Source organism: Budorcas taxicolor, chromosome 4 (genome assembly GCF_023091745.1).
Source record: "Budorcas taxicolor isolate Tak-1 chromosome 4, Takin1.1, whole genome shotgun sequence".
Taxonomy (NCBI): domain Eukaryota; kingdom Metazoa; phylum Chordata; class Mammalia; order Artiodactyla; family Bovidae; genus Budorcas; species Budorcas taxicolor.
This window is the reverse complement of record NC_068913.1, coordinates 115,948,893-115,961,720: the sequence shown is the minus strand read 5'-3', so window position 1 is coordinate 115,961,720 and position 12,828 is coordinate 115,948,893. Positions and strand designations below refer to the sequence as shown.

The window sequence follows — 12,828 nt, the reverse complement described above, 5'->3', positions numbered from 1 at the left end:
CTCTGGAAAAACGGGTTTCCACCAGGGCCCCTTTCTTCCTGCGCTAACCCATTGGTCGTGGTTTGCGGGGGTTAATGCAAACATCGCCATCCGATAGGGCTGAAAGGACAGCCATGTGGAATGCTGGAAGTCAGGAGTGGTGTGAAGCTAAGATTCGGCCCGGTACCCTGCTGTGGTCTGCCCCAGGGTGGACCACAAGCCAGAGGGATTTGAGTCTTTGGGACTCAAATTTGGGACCACATTTGAGGGATTTGAGGCTTACTTGTTTCTGGCACATCCTGACTTTGTTCTGGGTCCTGGGTAGCTGGGGTTCGTCTGTTAAGAGAAACAGGGGCAGGAAACGTGTGTTTGAGAGAGAGTTCTTTAGGCTCATGAGAATTTGTGATCTAAGGATAAACTGTTCTCCACTGAGCGCCGTTGATCGTAACTGGAAATATTATGGCAAGCCATAAAGCTGTCGTTCTTGTTTAGTTGCCAAGTCGCATCAGACTCCTTGTGATCCCCGTGGACTGGAGCCCGCCAGGCGCCTCTGTCCCTGGGATTCTCCAGGCAGGAATATTGGAGTGGGTTGCCGTGCCCTCCTCCGGGGGGTCATCCTGACCCAGAGGCTGAACCCGTGTCTCCTGCGTCGGCAGGCGGGTTCCTTACCGCGGAGCCCCAGGGAAGCTCAAACCATAAAGCAGACGGTTTCTTTTCGCCTCTCCTGTTTCTCAGTGCGTCTCCCTACTCGTCGCGCCTCTCTCTGATGACAGAGGAAGTTCTTGTTCAGGAAGACGGTGCTTTGGGAAACACGCTTGCCCCGGGCGTCGGGTCTGGAGTGGTCCTCCTTTGTCTCTGGTTGTATCTGCAGGAGGGCCTGTAGGTCGGAGCTGTACGCTGTCCGCCGGGCCAGCACCAGTGTTCAGCCTCTGTGACTTACGAGGGAGGGTGGGGGACTCTGCTTTTGGTGGTTTGGGGTGTTGCTCCTAGCACCCCTCAAGTCCTCCTCGTGATGACTGAACTCACGTGCAAGTGTACAGATGTCCTGTGACGAGGGGGTCCTCAGGCAGATGACGCGGGCCACGTGCGGTTGGGAACTTCCATGTGAGGCCAGAGGGGCAGGTGTGTCCCAGCCCTGGTGCCCCAGCGCCCCAGAGCACATCCCCCGTTTCCTCTACCGGGATCCTAAAACCCTCAACTACTTCCCTCACACACCAGCTCTCGGAGGAGGGTGGTCAGACCAGACCTCACCAGATGTCCTGTTTCTCGCATCGGGCCTGGGTTGGCTACAACAGAATGAGGTTGTGTTAATTTCGTGGGGGCAGCCATGACGAAGTAGCCCAAACCGGGTGGCTTAAACAACAGGAATTTATTCTCTCCCGGCTCCAGAGGCCAGACGTCAGAACCAAGCTCTCAGCGGGGCTGTGGTCCCGCTGAAGGGGCTGGGGAAGAGTCTGGCTTTTCTCTCAGCTCCTGGTGTTGCTGGCCGCCCTTGGTGTTTCTCGGCCCGTGGAGGCAATGCTCGGCGTCTGCCTCCATCGCCGTGGGCGTGTGGCCTGCTCCCGCCGTGTGTCTGTACGTATCCACGGGCCGCTTCCCTTCTGAGGACCACAGTTGCTTAGCGTGAAGGGCCGCCGACCCCAGGATGACCTCCTCCGAATCCCTTACATCTGCTGTGACCTTGTTTCCACTTAAGTTCCCTTTTTGAGTTTCCTGGAAAAGACATGAATTTGGCGGGGGGAGGGGGTAGGGATACCTGGCGGCTCAGACAGTAAAGAATCCACCTGCAGTGCAGGAGACGTGGGTTCGATCCCTGGGCTGGGAAGATCCCCTGGAGGAGGAAAAGGCAACCCCCTCCAGTATTCTTGCCTGGAGAATCCCATGGACAGAGGAGCCTGGCGGGCTACAGTCCACGGGGTCGCAAAGAGTCGGACACGACTGAGCGACTAACACACACGCACAGCCGTCCCACCCAGTGCACCAGTGACATCAGAAAAGCCAGGACCTACAGTTCACGACACTGGCTGGGGAGTGGAGGACTGACCTGTGGGCATAGGATGGTCACCCTGTTAAGACCAGGGTCACTTCTGAAGGCAGAAGGCTGCAGCCAGGATGCAGTCTGAGAGGTCTGGGGGAGCCTGCAGGTGGCCTATGAGTCCTGGAGGCTTGCCCGACCTTCAGCTCCTGGTGCCAGGAGTCCGTGCTGCCCATTTCTGGCCAGTGAGTTTGAAGGCCATTCAGTGTGCTTAGCTAGAAAACGTGCATGCCTGGTGCTAAGCTGTTTCAATCGTGTCCAGTTCTTTGCAACCCCATAGACTGTCACCTGCCAGGCTCCTCCATCCATGAGATTCTCCCAGCAAGAATACTGGAGTGGGTTGCCATTTCCTTCTCCAGGGGATCTTCCCAGCCCAGGGATCGAACCCAGGAGTGGCCGGGGCTGCTGGTAAAAAGACGCTCATTAATTAGGTTGGGTTGGGGCTCAGCTTTCTTAGAGAAGCTCTCTCGGGGGTGGGGGCGGTGGGTGTTCAGACCAGGGACGGTAGCCCGTGCTGTTGCCCTTGAAGCACGGAGCCCACGTCCTTGACCTTCCCCAGCTGGAAACCAGCCGTGCCCAGCCTGCTGATGAAGCGTGAAGGCCCTGGTCTGTATACAGGCAGCGCGTGTCCTGCCTCATGGGGCCCTCCCCTCGGGCCCTGGCCCCCGGGTTTCCCATCGCGTGTGGTGTGAGGCTTGCGTGGGGGGCACACAATCTGTCTACTGTTCCTCCTGCTTGAGTCTACACCCACGTCAAAGTGCCTGGACTATACATCGCTCCCACTGCCCCGGAACTGATTCCGTAACCCTGAACTTGAGAGGAATGCCCTTGGCCTGTGTGAAGGGTCTTATAAGCGGCAGCCCGTGGAACGTGCTGTGAAAAGATGTCGCCGGGATGCTTTGTCACACGAGACCCCTGGGAGAAATTTCCCGTCTCGGTACCAAGAATAGCTGTACTTCTGAGCAACTGGATGGCTTTTGTGTGTCATAGACTGTGATGGTGTAACAACCCCATTTCCCATCTGCATTGTCTGCTGGGAATATTGGAACCAACTCTGTACCTAGGGTGTTAAGAGCATTTCTAGCCTGGTTTCTGAATCCATTTTTGGCCCCCCATCCTTTTACTTCCCGCCCCACAACTCACTTTTTAAAAAAATAAAAACAAAGAAGACAGTTTGATGGAAGGAGTTGGGTGTATTTACAGAATTCAAAGAGGAGCTGAATGCTCGCGACTCAGGAAGGGAAGGAGCCAGGCTGGTTCTGGCAGGCTCAGTGGCCAGAATTCACGGAGATGCAGAGAATCCCTAGTCTTTGCATCTCTCCACCAGCCACTCCAAATGCCTCATCCTAGGATATCTGATCAGCCCAGCTGGGATCTCTGAACCAATGGGGTCCTGTTGAGGGGGCAGCTGGGAGGCAGGGTCAAACAGCTAAAGCACAGTGACCAGGAGCCTGCCCTAGAGATGGGCGGAAAGTTCCAGGAGGAGAGGCCCAGTTGGCAGCCAGGACGCACCCACACCACTCTCTGCATCCACTGCCCGGCCTGTGTGCACACGCAACCTCCCACGTCCACGAAGATGCCCTCATCGAGCTCGGTCCAGTCACTCCACACGCGGCGGTCAGCATTCCCCTGCTTCCCCGATCCTGTCTGAGCGTCACCTCTAAGGATGTGGGTGTGATGGACCAAGCCCTCCGCCTCGGCCTGATGAGACGCCCGTTTCTCCTCCAGTGCTGTCTGCACCCTGTCCTTCCCATCCTGTGACTTCCGGGGGAGAGTTAAGATTCCCCACATTAAGAACTGCAGCAGACTTCCTCTGTTCTCTTTCTCTATCGTCTGCTGACACAGGATCAAAAGGTGCCGCAGATTCCCCAGGTGACCCTCAAGTGTGGCAAACATCGTTGTCTGTTATTCGGAGAAAGGGGGAAGACAGAAATCCTGCAGAGCCATTTTCAAAGGGAAAGAGAGGAAAAGGATTCAGAGCCATTAAGAGCGAGAGAAGATGGCAGGGGTTTCTCTGGGGGTCCAGTGGCTGGGACCCTGTGGGTCCCATGTGGGGGGCCCAGATTCAATCCCCTGGGCGGGGAGCTAGATCGCACGTGCAGCAACTAAGACCCAGTGTAGTCACACAAGTAAATAAAATATATCTTTCTAAAGAGAGAGAGAGGAAATGCAGAGGCTACAGTTCCGAGCGCTCGTCTGCTGCTGGGAGCAGCGAGGACCTCGGTTGGCTGGCGCTCTCTCCCCGGGAGAAGAGCCAGCCCTTTGCTCTGCAAGGACCCTACCCCTTGGAGGGGCTTCTTGAATGCTGTGGCTGTAGCCTTCCCCTGGGCTCCTGGCCCAGTGGCGTGTTGATCCCAGACGTGTCCTGGAGACCCTGGGGTTTTCATCACACTCGTCCTAGCCGCACAGTTAACTAGCAGTAAGCCTAATTCCCTTGGAGGATCAGGGTCAGCCATCCCAAGCAAAGCAATAACCCACTTTTGGGCTCTTCCTCTAAAAACAGACAACAGCCCGGGACAAAATCCAGCTTGAAACTTTTCTTCATTCTTGTACTTTAATCACTGAGATACAGGCACGCCCTTGCTTCTCTCCCCTGTGGCTGTTTGCACTTGGAACGCAGATTCAAGCTGTTGTCTCTGAACCACATGCCCCACAGGGTAGAACACGTTTACATCTCATCTTCAAGTGAAAGTGTCTTCAAGTGAAAGTCGCTCCGTCATGTCCGACTCTTTTGAACCCATGGGCTATACAGTCCATGGAACTCTCCAGGCCAGAATACTGGAGTGGGTAGCCTTTCCCTTCTCCAGGGGATCTTCCCAACCCAGGGATCAAACCCAGGTCTCCCACATTGCAGGTGGATTCTTTACCAGCTTAGCCACCAGGGAAGCCCCACATCTTTTTTTTTTTTTAAGCCCCACATCTTGTCTAGTTCCCAAGGAGTCTTACATGGCCATGAGACGGTAGAAGCTTCCAGAAAATAGCGAAGCTTATCTCCAAAAGGACAACAAAGATTTCCTGCAGTTTGGCTGAGGATGGCCTTGCTTTTGAAGGTAAGGAAAGGGAAATGCGTGTCCATCTGTTTGTGAACTGCAAATAATAAGATGAAAGTCTTAAAAAAAAAACAAAAGTCTGGCTTGGTCAGCAAGGCAGGACCTCAAGAAGGACTGAATCTCATGTTACTCAACTTCGCTCCCTAATCATTGATAGTAATTATCCTTGTCTACTGGGCTTGTTCTCAGTGCATTGTACGTGAGCGCTGGGTTTTGTTCCGACATGTGCATATTTGTTTATTTTACTCATTTGCTTGTTAATACTTCACTGATACGTTAGGTGCATCATAAAACACACACCAAAACCTTAATTGGAGACTTCGGTGTCCCAGGTGTCAACATTCAGGGTTCACTTTCTGGATGTGTAGACAGGAAAAGCAAGATTCTCTGGATTGGGCACTGTAGAGGGTTTTCTCCGGAGAAGGCAATGGCACCCCACTCCAGTACTCTTGCCTGGAAAATCCCATGGATGGGGGAGCCTGGTGGGCTACAGTCCACGGGGTCGCACAGAGTCGGACATGACTGAAGCGACTTAGCAGCAGCAGCAGCGAATTTTCTCGGTTTGCTTTCTCTGTCTTCTGTTGGCCAAAACCTAACAGCATTTCCACATCAGACAGTTCCTCCTAGTTCAACACACGGCAAACACACAGAATCCAGGACAGGACCTGCAGTGGCGCAGAACACGTCGACGGCCTCAGGCTCCCGGGGGACCAAATGACAAGGCTCCAGGGTGGAATTGGTCATAAACGGGGCACGAAAGGAGGGAACAGCAGAGAAAGGACAGGAGGAAGTTCCAGGCAGGCTGCAGGGAGGAGACAGAAAGCAGCTTTCCTGGGCTGCAGTAGAGATGCTGAGCTCTGAGAGCAGAGCAGAGGTGAGAAGGGCAGGCGACCCACGTGGGGCGACCTGGGAAAGACCTACACTGGGTCTACGCTGGGAAAGACCGAAGGCCAAAGGAGAAGCGGGCAGCAGAGGAAGAGACGGTTAGATAGCATCACTAACCAAAGGGACATCAGTCTGAGCAAACTCCAGGAGATAGCCAGGGGCAGGGAAGCCTGGTGTACTGCAGTTCATGGGTTGCAAAGAGTCGGACACAACTTCGCAACTAAACAACAACAACATGTCACCATTAAAAAAAATAATAATAACTTTAGGTTGACCACAGGACAACGAACAACCCTTACAGGCCTCCATAAAGGGAGTACGGACAAAACTGATGCTTGGAGAATATTATTAGGACCGCTTGTGCAGAGAGTGAGAGGGGCTTGTGAGGAAATGAGGCCGCCGCCCTAGTCCAGGGCGGCTTGGGACCCAGACGCGGGGCTCGGAGCAGCGGGAGGGATGGTAGGGACAGAGAGGGATGGAAAAAGGACTAACGGTGGGAATCTCCTGGCAGTCCAGTGGTTAAGACTCTGCCTTCCAATGCAGGGCGTGTGGGTTCGGTCCCTGGTCCGAGAGCTAAGATCCCACGTTCCTCATGGCCGAAACACATAAAATAGGAGCAGTACTGTAACAGATCCAATGAAGACGTAAAAAAAGGAAAATAAATAATGGGGTGTAGAAAGGATAGGGGAGTAAGAAAGAGGGAAATGAAAGGGTGAGAGAACCCAAACCTGTGAGTTCTCGCCACTCAGAGCTTGTCCGGTGATGGTAGTTGTTGGTACCGACGATCCGAGACCAGCGGCTCCTTGTCCAGGGCTCCCCAGAGCCTCCTTTTCAGGGCCTCTCTCAGCTTGGGGCTGCCACACCAAGAAGCCGGAGTGTAGACAGATGCCCGCGTAGGTCAGCACCTCCTGGAGCCTGGCGACGCTCCGAACAGCCACGGCCAGGAAATACGACGCGTAGAAGATGATGAGGAAGAAGGCAAGCGACTGCCGGGCCACGGCGTGAGCCCTGGAGCTGAGGCCACGCAGCGAGAACATGAGCGAGAACGTGGACGCCAGGAGCGGGAGGAGCGGAACCGACCCCCGGAGAACCACGTGGGGCAGAACAAAGAATAGATAGACGGTCTGTAGCCTCTCAGCCACGGTGTGGTTTCCATGGGAACCCTGGGTGGCAACCATCTGCCTGAGAACCGAAGGCCTCGTGGCGGATAAGATGACCTATGAACCAGACAGGATCAGGGCACCCAGCAGAAGCCAGGGCACCTTGTTTCAGAACCCTCTGTTTCAGCCAGAAGAAGACAGGGTACAAGAAGGAGGCGATCTTGGCACAGTGGAAGACTGAAAGTCAGGCGGTCAGCCAGGAATTGAGGCTGTTGAAGCTCCAGGAGATTTCGAAAGAACTTTTGAAACTAACACCAAAGGAATTTGAGAGGTTGTTATGGAGGGCCGCCCTGTGGGAAAGACCCTGATGCTGGGAAAGATTGAAGGCAGGAGGAGAAGGGGACGACAGAGGATGAGATGGCTGGATGGCATCAGTGACTCTATGGACATGAGTTTGGGTAAACCCTGGGAGTTGGTGATGGACAGGGAGGCCTGGCGTGCTGCAGTCCTTGGCATCAGATACGAGTGAGCGACTGAACTGAACTGAACCCCATACAGAAAGAACCAGGAGGCGGCCAGGCAGGCCACGATTGTGTCGCCTGTGGGCAGTGCCTGGCATCGCACAAGTTCCCGGCTCAGCACTGTAACTATGAAGCCATCCTGCAGCGTGGCGGCCAGCGACTCCAGGACAAAGCTGACCTTGAAGATGGGCGTGGGGGAGGGCAGCATCTTCTCCAGGCGCTGGGACTCACCCACAGGGAGACACAGCCTCCCTGGTCAGGCCACGCTGTTGAGACTACAGACCCCAAGGCACTTCCCTGGGATTCAGGCAGACAACGCAGCAAACGCCCCCCCCCCCACCCCCACCGGTCCTCCAGGAGCTGAGAAGGGGACCTCTGTGACTTCTCTGAGCATACAAATCCCCCCCAGCTCAATGACGCCCTGTGTCTGTTTGCATAACCTGTATTTGCCTGCTCTTCATCAGAGCCAGATGTAGGGAAATGTGGCAGGAGAGAGGCCCTGGGGTGATTGGAAATACCCCTATGTTGCCCTTTACTTCTCACCACGCTCGCTCTTTCCTAGTATTAGCCACTCAGGTGTGTCTGACACTTTGCGACCCCATGGACTGTAGCCCACCAGGCTCCTCTGTCCATGGAATTCTCCAAGCAAGAAGACTGTAGTGGGTTGCCATTTCCCTTCTCCAGGGGATCTTCCAGACCCAAGGACCGAACCCAGGTGTCCTGGATTGCAGACAGATTCTTAATCATTTGAGCCACCAGGGAAATCCATTTCTTTGCTAACTTTTTTCTTAAAAGTTCCCCAGGGATGGTGGCCGGGCAGGGAGGCAGCCGTGTGTGCAGCGGGGGGGGCCTGGGGGTGGCCGATGGGAAGGAGGACCAGGCCTGACCCCCACCCTGGGGCCCTCGGCTGCCGCAAGACGGGGAGTGGGGGAGCTAGGCTGTGTGCAAAGTCTGGGCCATCTACGCTTCCTTTCACTTCTGAAAGTCTTCTTTGAGACTGGCCTTCAGAGCCACGTTCGATTTTTTAATATTCTTGGTGATGGGCCGTCTTTGCCTTTGGAAGATGGATTTCCTTTTTGTAAAGAGATCTTTTGGGGCCAGTAATGTTTGGGGTCAGAAGTTGAGATGAAGCTGCACTGATAGAAACCCACAGGCGTGCTGTTGGGTAGGGACAGGACACAGGCTCACCGCGGGGCGTGAGGCTGGGGCTACACCCTCGGCTCTGCTCGCGGCTTTGGCTGCAGCAGCTGCTCATTCCTTCTCCACCCTGGGTGCTCAACGGCGTCCTTCTAACATGACTTCACCATCCAGACGGTGAGGTCCAGGCAGTTAATGCCTTTCCTGCTTTGACTCCTAGTGGAGGGTGGAGGGTAAGGCACTTGGTTGCTGTTCAGTCGCTCAGTCGTGTCCGACTCTGCAGCCCCATGGACTGCAGCATGCCGGGCTTCCCTGTCCTTCACCATCTCCCGGAGCTTGCTCAAACTCATGTCCATTGAGTCTGTGATGCCATCCAGTCATCTCATCCTCTGTCAACCCCTTCTCCTCCTGCCTTCAGTCTTTCCCAGCAACGGCGTCTTTTCCAGTGAGTCGGCTCTTTGCATCAGGTGGCGAAAAGATTATAGCTTCAGCTTCAGCATCAGTCCTTCCAATGAGTATTCAGGGTGGCTTTCCTTTAGAACTGATTGGTTTGATCTCCTTGCTGTCCAAGTGACTCTCAAGAGTCTTCTTCAACACCACAGTTTGAAAGCATCAATTCTTCGGTGCTCAGCCTTCTTTATGGTCCATCTCTAATATGACTACTGAAAAAACCATGGCTTTGACTGTACTATGTATGCAAAGTTAGCTGATGAGAACCCGCTGTATAACACAGGGCGCTCTGCTCAGCGCTCTGCTGTGACGCAGATAGATATACACATACATGTAGACGTGTGCACAGATGTATACTCGCGGCTGATTCACTCTGCTGTGTCACAGCAGAAACTAACACAACACTGGAAAGCAATTAAACTCCAATTTAAAAAAAATTGACTTCAGACACTGTTAGGTGGATTATAAAGACAGAGTTTTATTTAACCCTTGTAGTAACTGTTGTAGGTTGGTGTCCTCTTAACAAAGATACATTGAGGTCCTAACCCCCAGTATTTCTGATTGTAATCTTACCTGGGAATCAAGTCACTTACCTGGGAATCAGGTCACTTACCTGGAAATCAGATCACTTACCTCTAAATCAAGTCAGTTACTTGAGAATCAAGTCACTTACCTGGGAATCAAGTCACTTACTTGGGAAATCAAGTCACTTACCTGGAAATTAAGTCACTTACCTGGGAATCAAGTCACTTACGTGAGAATCAAGTCATTTACCTGGAAATCAAGTCACTGCAGGTGTACTTAGCTGAGGGAGAGCCGTACAGGAGTCGGGAAGACGGTGATGGGAAGACAGACACACGGGGAGGATGCTGCGTGACAACGGAGGTGGGGACTGGAGTGATGTGTCTCCAGGCCAAGGGCTGCCAGCAACCACGGAAGCCAGAAGAGTAAGGAAGGGGCAGAGCCCTGCGGACCCCGCAATTTCTGTCTTCTAGCCTCTGGACTGTGAGGGAACCCTCTTCTGACGACCTGGTTTGGGGCGCTCTGGTGCAGGCAGCCGCAGGAAGCCGATGCAGGGACCAGCCGTGGGCAAGTGATGAGGGTCAGCAGACTGGAGGCTGAGCTCTGTGAATCAAAGCCGGCCCCTGATCTCTGCGTCACGAGACCACCGTCCGTGAGGGCAGGGCTGTGGGGCTCAGACAACCCCCACGTGAGTCAAGGTCGGCCTGATCTCTGCGTCACGAGACCACCGTCCGTGAGGGCAGGGCTGTGGGGCTCAGACGACCCCCACCTTCTCCGGACCTGCTCTCTAGCTCCTGGTGACTTGCGCACAGACTCCTTGGTGATTTTCGAGAGAGCAGTTTGGGTGGCGGGGAAGGAAAGGAAGCTGCTAGGAGCCGAGGACTGAAGACACTGACCTCGTTTCACCGCATTTGGGCCTGAAGGGTAGTCCAGCTCAGGGTAGGGTCTCTGTGTTCACCCACAGTCCCTGGGGGCTCTGGCCCCTCGCTGAGGCCGAATTGGGACCATGCGATGGGGTTTCCATCAGGGGCTGACAGTTTCGGGCAGATGGGAGGTCTTCCATCTGCAGTGCAGGGCTGGAGGCGCAGAAGGTGGAGGTGATGGGGCTGCAGGAGGTAAGAAGCTGGATCTGTGTCCCCTCACCACGTCTTGCCCCAAACCACCCCACCCCACCTCCTCAAGTGTCCTGTTTCCCCTCTTAGCATGGGGAGCAGGGTGGGTGGGGGGGGGGGTGGAATATGGTCAGGCCCACCACCTTGCTTGTATGAGACTGTGATGTGAGCAGGAGAGAAACCCTTCTGAGGTCACACTGCCAAGAACCCCGGGCCCCGATCCTGCTGTGGCATCAAGTGAGGCCACCCTGACCCGGGTGGGGGGACGGAAGCAGATGGGCGCTAAGGGCTGGCTTGTTGGCTTCACGACAGGAGAGACCTGGGTGCACGTCTAGGCGGAGCAGAGGTGCTCAGGCCTGTGAGATGGGCCTCCGTGCTTGAATTGTAGAGGATCTGATAATCCAGTGAGGACATGCTGGCTTCCACGTCCCTGGCCTCAGGGTGAACCAACGGGATGTAAGTGGAACCCTGAAAGGGATCAAAGCAAAGGCGCCTCCTCCCCGCCCACAGAGAGGGATGTCTGCCGGCTGATCCCGCGGACATCTCCCCTCTTCCCCCATGGTGAGAGGCCATGGCTTCCAGCACACCTCGGCGTCTAGGGACCATGGCGGACAGAGAGGGGCCGCCGGGGGGCAAGGTCATGGAGCTGGGTATTTTAGATAATAGATATCCTGGTAGTTTAATCTCTTTTACGTTGTGTGTTTGTTTCGGTTATGATGTCATTGAAGCGCCCTAACTAAGCTGCACATCTCCTTGGTGGCAGAGGTGACATTTGTCCAGATGGCAATTGAGGCAAAACTGGAATATTCCAGACCCAGGGCTGGGTGGGGATGGGGGCGGATTGGCGCTCAGACAAACTTGAATCCCTCACCCACCCACCCTGCTCCCCGTGCTAAGAGGGGAAACGGGACACTTGAGGAGGAGGTGGGGGCGGGGTGGTTTGGGGCAAGACGTGGTGAGGGATGAATACTGCTAAGTGACCACGGCTGGGCCGGAGGAGGGGCCGAGTGCAGGTTAGCAAAAAGCCTCGTTATCCGTGCCAGCACCCTCCCTACCCCACCCACGAGTCTTTTTCCTCCAAAACTCTCCCTTGACCCACTAAGCTAGCAAGCTCATCAGGCCGCCTTTGGGCGATGTCTTAGATCTGAGTTCTGCCTTCTGTAAATTCACTTTTTCTAGGTTTTCTCTGTCCCGTTCCTTCCACATGGTTAGTTTGGTTTTTTTAATCATCTTTTAATGGATACAAATGGACTTCTTTTTGGTGTATTTGTTTGCTTACGGCTTCCTGGGTCTTTGTTGCTGCGCCCGGGGTTTCTCCCTAGCTTTCTGCACTCCCCAGGGGTGGTGTGTGGACGTCTCGTTGTGACGGCTTTTCCTGTTGCAGACCAGCTCTGGGTGTCGGGGCTTCTGCTGCGGTGGCTTGTGGGCTCGGCTGCCCCGAGGTAGGTGGGAACTTCCCTGACTAGTTGAACCGGTGTCCCCTGCATTGGGAGGCAGATTCTTAACCACTGGACCACCAGGGAAGTCCTGCCTTCTTTTTTATTCTTTTTCAAGTTTGCCTTTGAAAAGCTTCGATGACTTGAGGCTCTGATGGGGTGGCTGTCCCCGCTCCTGCAGATTCCCCTGGGGGCAGCCCGTCCACCAGGAAGCACAGAGCAGAGGAAGAAGGTCCGCGTTAAATCTCTTCCACATTCGAGACAAGACAGGGTGAATGTGTATCCGCCTTCCACCTTTCTCTCCTGAATGCCTCTTGGAATCTGATTTCCCACAGAAAAATGGGGCGGGGGGCAGCTCTGGGTCCCAGGGCCAGGGGTAGGCCTGGGAACGGCCCTGCAGGCCTGCAAAACTCCGGGGCTTTTCCGGCTTCGTGTCTGAGTGACCGCTAGAGGGGGATAGAACCCCGTGTGTGAAACCAGGGGATGCAGCTGGACCTGAGGTTCCTGCCTGGGTTTCCCTGAGCTTAGTCACTGTCCTGTCTGATTCTCTGCGACCCCGTGGACTGCAGCCCACCAGGCTTCCCTGTCCATGGGGATTCTC

At 54.8% G+C, this 12,828-nt stretch overlaps 1 protein-coding gene across 1 annotated transcript in view; it reads left to right on the top strand.

Annotated features, from left to right (window-relative positions):
• Positions 1 to 12,828, top strand: part of PRKAG2 (protein kinase AMP-activated non-catalytic subunit gamma 2) — a 308,354-nt gene that overhangs the window by 102,648 nt on the left and 192,878 nt on the right. The window lies entirely within an intron of this gene.